Here is a 9,927-nt window from a genome sequence, read left to right as displayed (position 1 = left end):
ATAATTTGCAAAGAAATTCATTAAAAATCCTACAATGTGATTTTCTGGATTTTTTCTCTCATTTTGTCTGTCATAGTTGAAGTGTACCTATGATAAATTACAGGCCTCTCTCATCTTTTTAAGTGGGAGAACTTGCACAATTGGTGGCTGACTAAATACTTTTTTGCCCCACAGTATGCAAAGACAGACAGTTCTACACGTGTCTCAGTTGGTACAAGCAATACAAAGACTTATGACAACAAAAACATAATGGGTTCAAATGTTTTATTTGGAGTTACAGTACCAGTTTGGACACACCTACTCATTCATGGGTTTTTCTTTATTTTGACTATTTTCTACATTGTAGAATAATAGTGAAGACATCAAAACTATGAAAAACACATATGGAATCATGAAGTAACCAAAAACAGTGTTAAACAAATCAAAATATATTTTATAGTTGAGATTCTGCAAAGTAGCCATCCTTTGCCTTGACAGCTTTGCACACTCCTGGCATTCTCTCCACTAGCTTCATGAGGTAGTCACCCTTCATGTTGGCCCATTCAACCCCTTGCCTTTTATAATGTCAGTGTGCTGCTGTAACAAAAATCTAAGGTTTTAGGTTTTCTCCTACTGTGATTTCACCTTCAAACAAGTTGTTTGAGGGTAACTGCTTAGCGAAACTGTTAACCAAAACACAGGGCCCTATACATGAGTCACAGAGAGAGCAGTACAGAAATACTTTTGTAAGTATTAATTGAGGACACAGTTGAGGGAAAATACACTAATACAATGTAACAGTACTCTCACATCAAATGCAATGCAAGCCAACAATAATAGTTCCCAATCAAGTGGCATGTAATGGCTGCAGCGGAACATACCTGAAAATATATTCTTCAGATTCTCCATGGCTGAGGTAAGCTGACTGTGTTGCATCCCAGCATATTTTACATACGGCAGGTTCAATGGTGTTGATGCCTTGCCTYCAGTCATTGCTGACTTCTGCCAGAGAGTTCTGGATGTCCTTCATGTCCCCCAGGGAGCTGATAGAGGCCTGAACAGACCCCATCTAACTGGGAGTGGATTGCAGCCTGGAGAGTGGGGACAGACGATTGTAAAAGGTTTAGATAGAGTTTACATTAATCAAAAGGGCAGTGGATACACATTCACAGAATGCAGCCAATGTCAAAGCCAAACAAATTATTTTCTACCTTCAGTTGTGGTTCGACTAAAACTCCAGTTCTAACTGGGTGAACAATAAATCATAGGATTTATGTCAGTTGCTAGGTCTTAGCAGATGAATGATTACTTTTCTAACAATTATGCTAGCTAGCTAGCTACTGTTGACTAACCCCATTCCGTACAAATTTGCGCAACCGCGGCATTCAAACGAGGCAGCAATGAAAACTAATGGGACTGTTGCGACTGTGTTGGCATCAAAAATGAACTACGCATATAGTCAAGCGTTGATTGACATGGTAATGGCCCGATAGTATTGGAGAAACGTTTAAAAAACGGACCCCTCTGACGCTATACGTTAAATTGTGATGTACCATGACGTAACGTACGCATTATGCAACTCATTCTGTGTCGTATAGCCTCTCTCTCTCTCTCTCTATAGCGCTTCTCTCGCAGATTAATAACAAGAAAGGGACAGGGTAAGGGGGATACCTAGTCAATTATTCAACTGAATGCATTCATTTTTTGCATCATCACTGCAAGACATCATGACTCTCAAAAGCAGCTGTTTACTTCTGAAGATAACTTTAGCGGCGCCCTAAAAATCTGATTCAAATTCGACACAAACCTTCCAATCGGTATGTAATGGCGGCAGTTAGCCTAGTGGTTAGCGCGTTGGGCCAGTAATCGAAAGGTTGCAGGATTGAATCCCCGAGCGAACAAAATAAAAGTCTGTCGTTCTGCCCCTGAGCAAGGCAGTTTATAACCTGCTGTTCCCCGTGGATGTCGATTAAGGCAGMCCCCGCACCTCTCTGATTTAGAGGGGGGTTGGGTTACAGGTGGAAGAGGCAAACTGACTGATGACACATTATATCACTCTTTATAGTGTTTTATTAACATTTTAGAGATGATAGGTTGGACAGGTCGGGTGAAAAAAGTAGTTTACCCACATGGCTTGTCTCCCCCTTTCCCTATCACAGTAGGTTTCGCTTCCCCACCCGCCATTTTTAAAAAGAGCCGACGGAGCTCATTGCCTTCTGCAATCATGCAGAGACGGGCAGCAAGAAGGTCTCAACACTGATTTTTCTGGAAAGGAGAGAAATTGTGCTTTACAATGGTTATCATATTACAGTTGTGAGCTGTAATATGCGCGATGTACAAAAGTGCGTTAGCTAGCTATGGCTCTATACCGACTGTATGGAAAATAACTTTCCCTAATTGATTTTCATAGCTAGCATCAGACTAAAACATTATAGTTACAAACTCTTAATAACAATGACTTGGACAATAGCTTCCAAAAACGTATTACAAAGCAGAAAAAAGCTTGCCAGCTAGCCATAAAAGAAAGACATTTAAACTTACCCGCTATGACAACTAACAGGTGGACATCGCGCAAGTGGTAACCTGGCAATGTACGTTGTGATTGACAGGTGGTTGCGCCAGTCAACACGGCCCATGTGAGCTGTCACCAACCAACCAGTGTAGAGTATACTGGTCTATGAAAACCTCATCTGATGTTCCACCTCGCGCTCTCTCTCATTAACTCATTAATTATGCTGGACGATTTGGCATAGGTAGTTAGCGTTATTCTATTACAGTAACCTTAATAAATACTTTACAAATATATATAAAAAAATACATAAAATAAATTGTTTTTATGTACCATTTTGGGAAATTACTAATGCTACTGTCCCCACTACAACAAATACATGTCATTTTGTACTTGAAACATTTAACTGAAATACTGTAGAATACCATTCATTCCTATGAAGGATTGCTTCTACTGGGGATTGGAGTCGCATTTCAATGGCTCAGACATGAGCCGTATGTGGCAAGGACTCCAGACAATCACGGATTACTAAGGGAAAAGCCGTCACATTGAGGACACCGACGTCTTGCCACTGGACAAGCTAAACACCTCCCGTTTTGAAGATAACAATGCCACCGACGCAGGCTGCTCCCGAGAACTGTGGGCTCACATTCTCTGTGGCCAACGTAAAACATTTAAGCGTGTTAACGCTCGCTAGGCTGCCGGCCCAGACGGTATCCTTAGCCACATCCTCAGAGCATGCGCAGACCAGCTGGCTGGAGTGTTTACGGACATAAACTCCATCAACGTTAACAAAATGAAGGAGCTGATCGTGGACTTCAGGAGACGAAAGAGGGAGCACGACCCCATCCACATCGACGGGGTTGCAGTGGAGAAAGTGAAAAGTGATTTTCTTGGCTCCAGCGACACAATCCCTCTATTGACTGGGCTACTGGTGCCATTGTGGGCTGGAGCCCGTCCTGCCACACTCATTGCCTGAAGTCAGCTTTGCCTGCCCCGGGACGTCTTCCTGGGGGCTTGGAAATTGCCCCGGACCTTTCCTCCAGCCCCGCGGAGTACCAGGACCTCCGGGAGGGGTTCAGTAAGGCCCGGGCCACTTCGCTTCTGCAGCACTGACCGGTATCCAGATGCGCTGGCTTGACCTGTCTTACAGTTCTTTGTCTCCTTTTTCCAGAAGGTTCGACCTTGGGCAGGGGATTCCAGTACCTGGTTGACTGGGAGGGTTATGGACCGAAGGAGAGGTTTGGGTCTTACCTTAAACGTGATAATACCAGGCAGTGTCAGAGGAAGGTCCTAAAAATTGTCAAAGACTCCAGCTACCCTAGTCATAGACTGTTCTCTCTGCTACCACACGGCAACCAGTACCGGAGCGCCAAGTCTAGGTCCAAGAGGCTTCTAAACAGCTTCTACCCCCAAGCCATGAGACTCCTGAACATTTAATCAAATGGCTACCCAGACTATTTGCATTGCCTCCCCACCTTCCCCTCTTTTACACTGCTGCTACTCTGTTATTATCTATGCATAGTCACTTTAATAACTCTACCTACATCAAATCAAACTTTATTTGCCACATGCGCTTAATACAAGTGTAGACTTTACTGTGAAATGCTTACTTACAAGCCCTTAACCAACAGTGCAGTTCAAGAAAAAGAAATTATTTACGAAGTAGGCTAAAATATAAAGTAACACAATAAGAATAACGAGGCTATATACAGGGGGCACCGGTACCGAGTCAGTGTGCAGAGGTACAGGGTAGTTGAGGTAATCTGTACATGTAGGTGGGGGCGAAGTGACTATGCATAGATAAACACACAGCGAGTAGCAGCAGTGTACAAGAGGGGAGGGGGGTGTCAATGTAAATTGTCTGATGCGATTGCAGAGAAAACAGTCTATAACTTGGGTGACTGGAGTCTGACAATCTTATGGGCTTTCCTCTGACACCGCCCATTATATAGGTCCTGGATGGCAGGAAGCTTGGCCACAGTGATGTACTGGGCCGTTCGTACTACCCTCTGTAGCGCCTTACGGTCAGATGCCGAGCAGTTGCCATACCAGGCGGTGATGCAACCGGTCAGGATGCTCTCGATGGTGCAGCTGTAGAACCTTTTGAGGATCTGGGGGACCATGTCAAATCTTTTCAGTCTCCTGAGGGGGAAAAGGTTTTGTCTTGCCCTCTTCACGACTGTCTTGGTATGTTTGGACCATGTTAGTATGTTGGTGATGTGTACACCAAGGAACTTGAAACTCTCGACCCGCTCCGCTAAAGTCCCGTTGATGTTAATGGAGGCCTGTTCGGCCCGCCTTTTCCTCTAGTCCACGATCAGCTCCTTTGTCTTGCTCACATTGAGGGACAGGTTGTTGTCCTGGCACTACACTGCCAGTTCTCTGACCTCCTCCCTATAGGCCGTCTCATCGGTGTACATATTACCTCGACTAACCGGTGCCCCCGCACATTGACTCTGTACCGGTACCCCCTGTATATAGCCTCACTATTGTTATTTTACTCTTTATTTATTACTTTTATTTCTTATTTGCATTGTTGGTTTAGGGCTTGAAGGTAAGCATTTTACTGTCAGGTCTACAGCTATTGTATTCGGCGCATGTGACAAATCTAATTTGATGACACCAGTATGGTAGACCCCAATCAGTGAGATTGACCTATATCTGATCTGTTTTTGTAAACTCAACCAAGTTAAGCCAGATGGTACACTTTTTGGGGAGGTAAGTGCTAGCAACAACATTGATTGGAGATTTTGAAGAATGCCTATTGAGCCTTCAACCTTTCTAATCTTGGACACCCAGCGCATCTGTCCACAAGAGATTACYGCCTTTTGTGACWGTTCTTACTTAAATCGGATGTAGCTGAGAAGCAACTAAACACTAAATTGGTCATTTCAGTGGAGACTTTCCCATTTGCAACAAGCATGGTAACAAGCATTTGTTGTTACACCTCTGTAATTACAGACTGCAATTACATGTTATTACAGTGTAAATATGAGTTATTACAATTAACTCCAATACTTTACAATGAAATTACACAGTTATAAGGACCCCTCAAAATGAAGTGTTACCCATTTTTTATACGTCACCCTTTTGTATCAATTGCAAAGACTTTGGCAACTTTGTATTTGTAGTCTACTTTGTTCTGAAGTTATAGCCAGTCAGAGAGTCTTATTACTGTGAGGTATATACAGTGGGGAGAACAAGTATTTGATACACTGCCGATTTTGCAGTTTTTCCTACTTACAAAGCATGTAGAGGTCTGTAATTTTTATCATAGGTACACTTCAACTGTGAGAGACGGAATCTAAAACAAAAATCCAGAAAATCACATTGTAGGATTTGTAAGTAATTAATTTGCATTTTATTGCATGACATAAGTATTTGATCACCTACCAACCAGTAAGAATTCCAGCTCTCACAGACCTGTTCATTTTTCTTTAAGAAGCCCTCCTGTTCTCCACTCATTACCTGTATTAACTGCACCTGTTTGAACTCGTTACCTGTATTAAAGACACCTGTCCACACACTCAATCAAACAGACTCCAACCTCTCCATATGGCCAAGACCAGAGAGCTGTGTAAGGACATCAGGGATAAAATTGTAGACCTGCACAAGGTTGGGATGGGCTACAGGGACAATAGGCAAGCAGCTTGGTGAGAAGGCAACAACTCTTGGCGCAATTATTAGAAAATGGAAGAAGTTCAAGATGACGGTCAATCACCCTCGGTCTGTGGCTCCATGCAAGATCTCACCTCGTGGGGCATCAATGATCATGAGGAAGGTGAGGGATCAGCCCAGAACTACACGGCAGGACCTGGTCAATGACCTGAAGAGAGCTGGGACCACAGTCTCAAAGAAAACCATTAGTAACACACTACGCCGTCATGGATTAAAATCCTGCAGCGCACGCAAGGTCCCCCTGCTCAAGCCAGCGCATGTCCAGGCTCGTCTGAAGTTTGCCAATGACCATCTGGATGATCCAGAGGAGGAATGGGAGAAGGTCATGTGGTCTGATGAGACAAAAATAGAGCTTTTTGGTCTAAACTCCACTCGCCGTGTTTGGAGGAAGAAGAAGGATGAGTACAACCCCAAGAACACCATCCCAACCGTGAAGCATGGAGGTGGAAACATCATTCTTTGGGGATGCTTTTCTGCAAAGGGGACAGGACGACTGCACCGTATTGAGGGGAGGATGGATGGGGCCATGTATCGCGAGATCTTGGCCATCAACCTCCTTCCCTCAGTAAGAGCATTGAAGAGGAGTCGTGGCTGGGTCTTCCAGCATGACAACGACCCAAAACACACAGCCAGGGCAACTAAGGAGTGGCTCCGTAAGAAGCATCTCAAGGTCCTGGAGTGGCCTAGCCAGTCTCCAGACCTGAACCCAATAGAAAATCTTTGGAGGGAGCTGAAAGTCCGTATTGCCCAGCGACAGCCCCGAAACCTGAAGGATCTGGAGAAGGTCTGTATGGAGGAGTGGGCCAAAATCCCTGCTGCAGTGTGTGCAAACCTGGTCAAGAACTACAGGAAACATATGATCTCTGTAATTGCAAACAAAGGTTTCTGACCAAATATTAAGTTCTGCTTTTCAGATGTATCAAATACTTATGTCATGCAATAAAATGCAAATTAATTACTTAAAAATCATACAATGTGATTTTCTGGATTTTTGTTTTAGATTCCGTCTCTCACAGTTGACGTGTACCTATGATAAAAATGACAGACCTCTACATGCTTTGTAAGTAGGAAGACCTGCAAAATCGGCAGTGTTTCAAATACTTGTTCTCCCCACTGTATATATAATATACACACACGTCAAAAATTACTGCCTACTACATCGCCGTGAAAACTGTGCTCATGGGCACACAAATGCAAAATAATGTTGGTCTATGCCATTGCAAAAACAAATTCTAACCGAGAGTGAACTATATGCTTACTGTTATTAATGTATACTTGGATCGATTGGATGGGCATTGGTGATTAGCTGTAGGCTAGTGATAGTCGACCATCAGCTGACCCAGGAGGAAAAAAATAAACTAAACTACTTCTAGGGGGAGTGATGAGCTCTACAGCAGTCTCTCACAACTCAATCGCTGGTTGAGAACTGTTTTCTGCCCCTCTCAAAAGATAGAGTTTGTAGATAATTGGCCCTCTTTCTGGGACTCACCCACAAACAGGACCAAGCCTGGCCTGCTGAGGAGTGACGGACTCCATCCTAGCTGGAGGGGTGCTCTCATCTTATCTACCAACATAGACAGGGCTCTAACTCCTCTAGCTCCACAATGAAATAGGGTGCAGGCCAGGCAGCAGGCTGTTAGCCAGCCTGCCAGCTTAGTGGGGTCTGCCACTAGCACAGTCAGTGTAGTCAGCTCAGCTATCCCCATTGAGACCGTGTCTGTGCCTCGACCTAGGTTGGGCAAAACTAAACATGGCGGTGTTCGCCTTAGCAATCTCACTAGGATAAAGACCTCCTCCATTCCTGCCATTATTGAAAGAGATCGTGATACCTCACATCTCAAAATAGGGCTACTTAATGTTAGATCCCTCACTTCAAAGGCAGTTATAGTCAATGAACTAATCACTGATCATAATCTTGATGTGATATATCTGACTGAAACATGGCTTAAGCCTGATGAATTTACTGTGTTAAATGAGGCCTTACCTCCTGGTTACACTAGCGACCATATCCCCATGCACCCCACAAAGGCGGAGGTGTTGCTAACATTTACGATAGCAAATTTCAATTTACAAAAAAAAAAAAAAGACGTTTTCATCTTTTGAGCTTCTAGTCATGAAATCTATGCAGCCTACTCAATCACTTTTTATGGCTACTGTTTACAGGCCTCCTGGGCCTCACTGAGTTCCCTGAATTCCTATCAGACAGATAATAATAATATTATTATCTGTCTGTCTGATAATATTCCAATTTTTGGTGAATTTAATATTCACATGGAAAAGTCCACAGACCCACTCCAAAAGGCTTTCGGAGCCATCATCGACTCAGTGGGTTTTGTCCAATATGTCTCTGGACCTACTCACTGTCACAGTCATACTCTGGACCTAGTTTTGTCCCATGGAATAAATGTTGTAGATCTTAATGTTTTTCCTCATAATCCTGGACTATCGGACCACCATTTTATTACGTTTGCAATCACAACAAATAATCTGCTCAGACCCCAACCAAGGAGCATCAAAAGTCGTGCTATAAATTCTCAGACAACACAAAGATTCCTTGATGCCCTTCCAGACTCCCTCTGCCTACCCAAGGACGTCAGAGGACAAAAATCAGTTAACCACCTAACTGAGGAACTCAATTTAACCTTGCGCAATACCCTAGATGCAGTTGCACCCCTAAAAACATTTGTCATAAGAAACTAGCTCCCTGGTATACAGAAAATACCCGAGCTCTGAAGCAAGCTTCCAGAAAAGTGGAACGGAAATGGCGCGGCACCAAACTGGAAGTCTTCCGACTAGCTTGGAAAAACAGTACCGCGCAGTATCGAAGAGCCCTCACTGCTGCTCGATCATCCTATTTTTCCAACTTAATTGAGGAAAATAAGAACAATCCGAAATTTATTTTTGATACTGTCGCAAAGCTAACTAAAAAGCAGCATTCCCCAAGTGAGGATGGCTTTCACTTCAGCAGTAATAAATTCATGAACTTCTTTGAGGAAAAGATCATGATCATTAGAAAGCAAATTACAGACTCCTCTTTAAATCTGCGTATTCCTCCAAAGCTCAGCTGTCCTGAGTCTGCACAACTCTGCCAGGACCTAGGATCAAGAGAGACACTTAAGTGTTTTAGTACTATATCTCTTGACACGATGAAAATAATCATGGCCTCTAAACCTTCAAGCTGCATACTGGACCCTATTCCAACTAAACTACTGAAAGAGCTGCTTCCTGTGCTCGGCCCTCCTATGTTGAACATAATAAACGGTTCTCTATCCACCGGATGTGTACCAAACTCACTAAAAGTGGCAGTAACAAAGCCTCTCTTGAAAAAGCCAAACGTTGACCCAGAAAATATAAAAAACTAAAATCGGCCTATATCGAATCTTCCATTCCTCTCAAAAAAAWTTAAAAAATKTAACTCACTGCCTTCCTGAAGACAAACAATGTATACGAAATGCTTCAGTCTGGTTTTAGACCCCATCATAGCACTGAGACTGCACTTGTGAAGGTGGTAAATGACCTTTTAATGGCGTCAGACCGAGGCTCTGCATCTGTCCTCGTGCTCCTAGACCTTAGTGCTGCTTTTGATACAATCGATCACCACATTCTTTTGGAGAGATTGGAAACCCAAATTGGTCTACAGGTTTAGATCTTATCAGTTTTTCTCTGTGAATGGTTTGTCCTCTGACAAATCAACTGTACATTTCGATGTTCCTCAAGGTTCCGTTTTGGGACCACTATTGTTTTCACTATATATTTTA

The 9,927-nt window shown here is 43.3% G+C and overlaps 1 long non-coding RNA gene across 1 annotated transcript; it reads right to left on the bottom strand.

Annotated features, from left to right (window-relative positions):
• Window positions 1–250: 250 nt before the first annotated feature.
• On the bottom strand, window positions 251–5,451 carry LOC111952580 (uncharacterized). The gene is made up of 3 exons (XR_002875752.2): window positions 2,521–5,451; window positions 2,109–2,244; window positions 251–1,070 (listed from the first exon to the last, which is right to left on the bottom strand). It is a non-coding gene; the product is annotated as an uncharacterized lncRNA (long non-coding RNA).
• Between the last annotated feature and the right edge of the window lie 4,476 nt (window positions 5,452–9,927).

This window comes from Salvelinus sp. IW2-2015, linkage group LG26, assembly GCF_002910315.2.
Source record: "Salvelinus sp. IW2-2015 linkage group LG26, ASM291031v2, whole genome shotgun sequence".
Classification (NCBI taxonomy): Eukaryota; Metazoa; Chordata; class Actinopteri; order Salmoniformes; family Salmonidae; genus Salvelinus; species Salvelinus sp. IW2-2015.
Note: the sequence above shows the minus strand (reverse complement) of the source record. Positions and strands in the feature narration are given on the sequence as shown.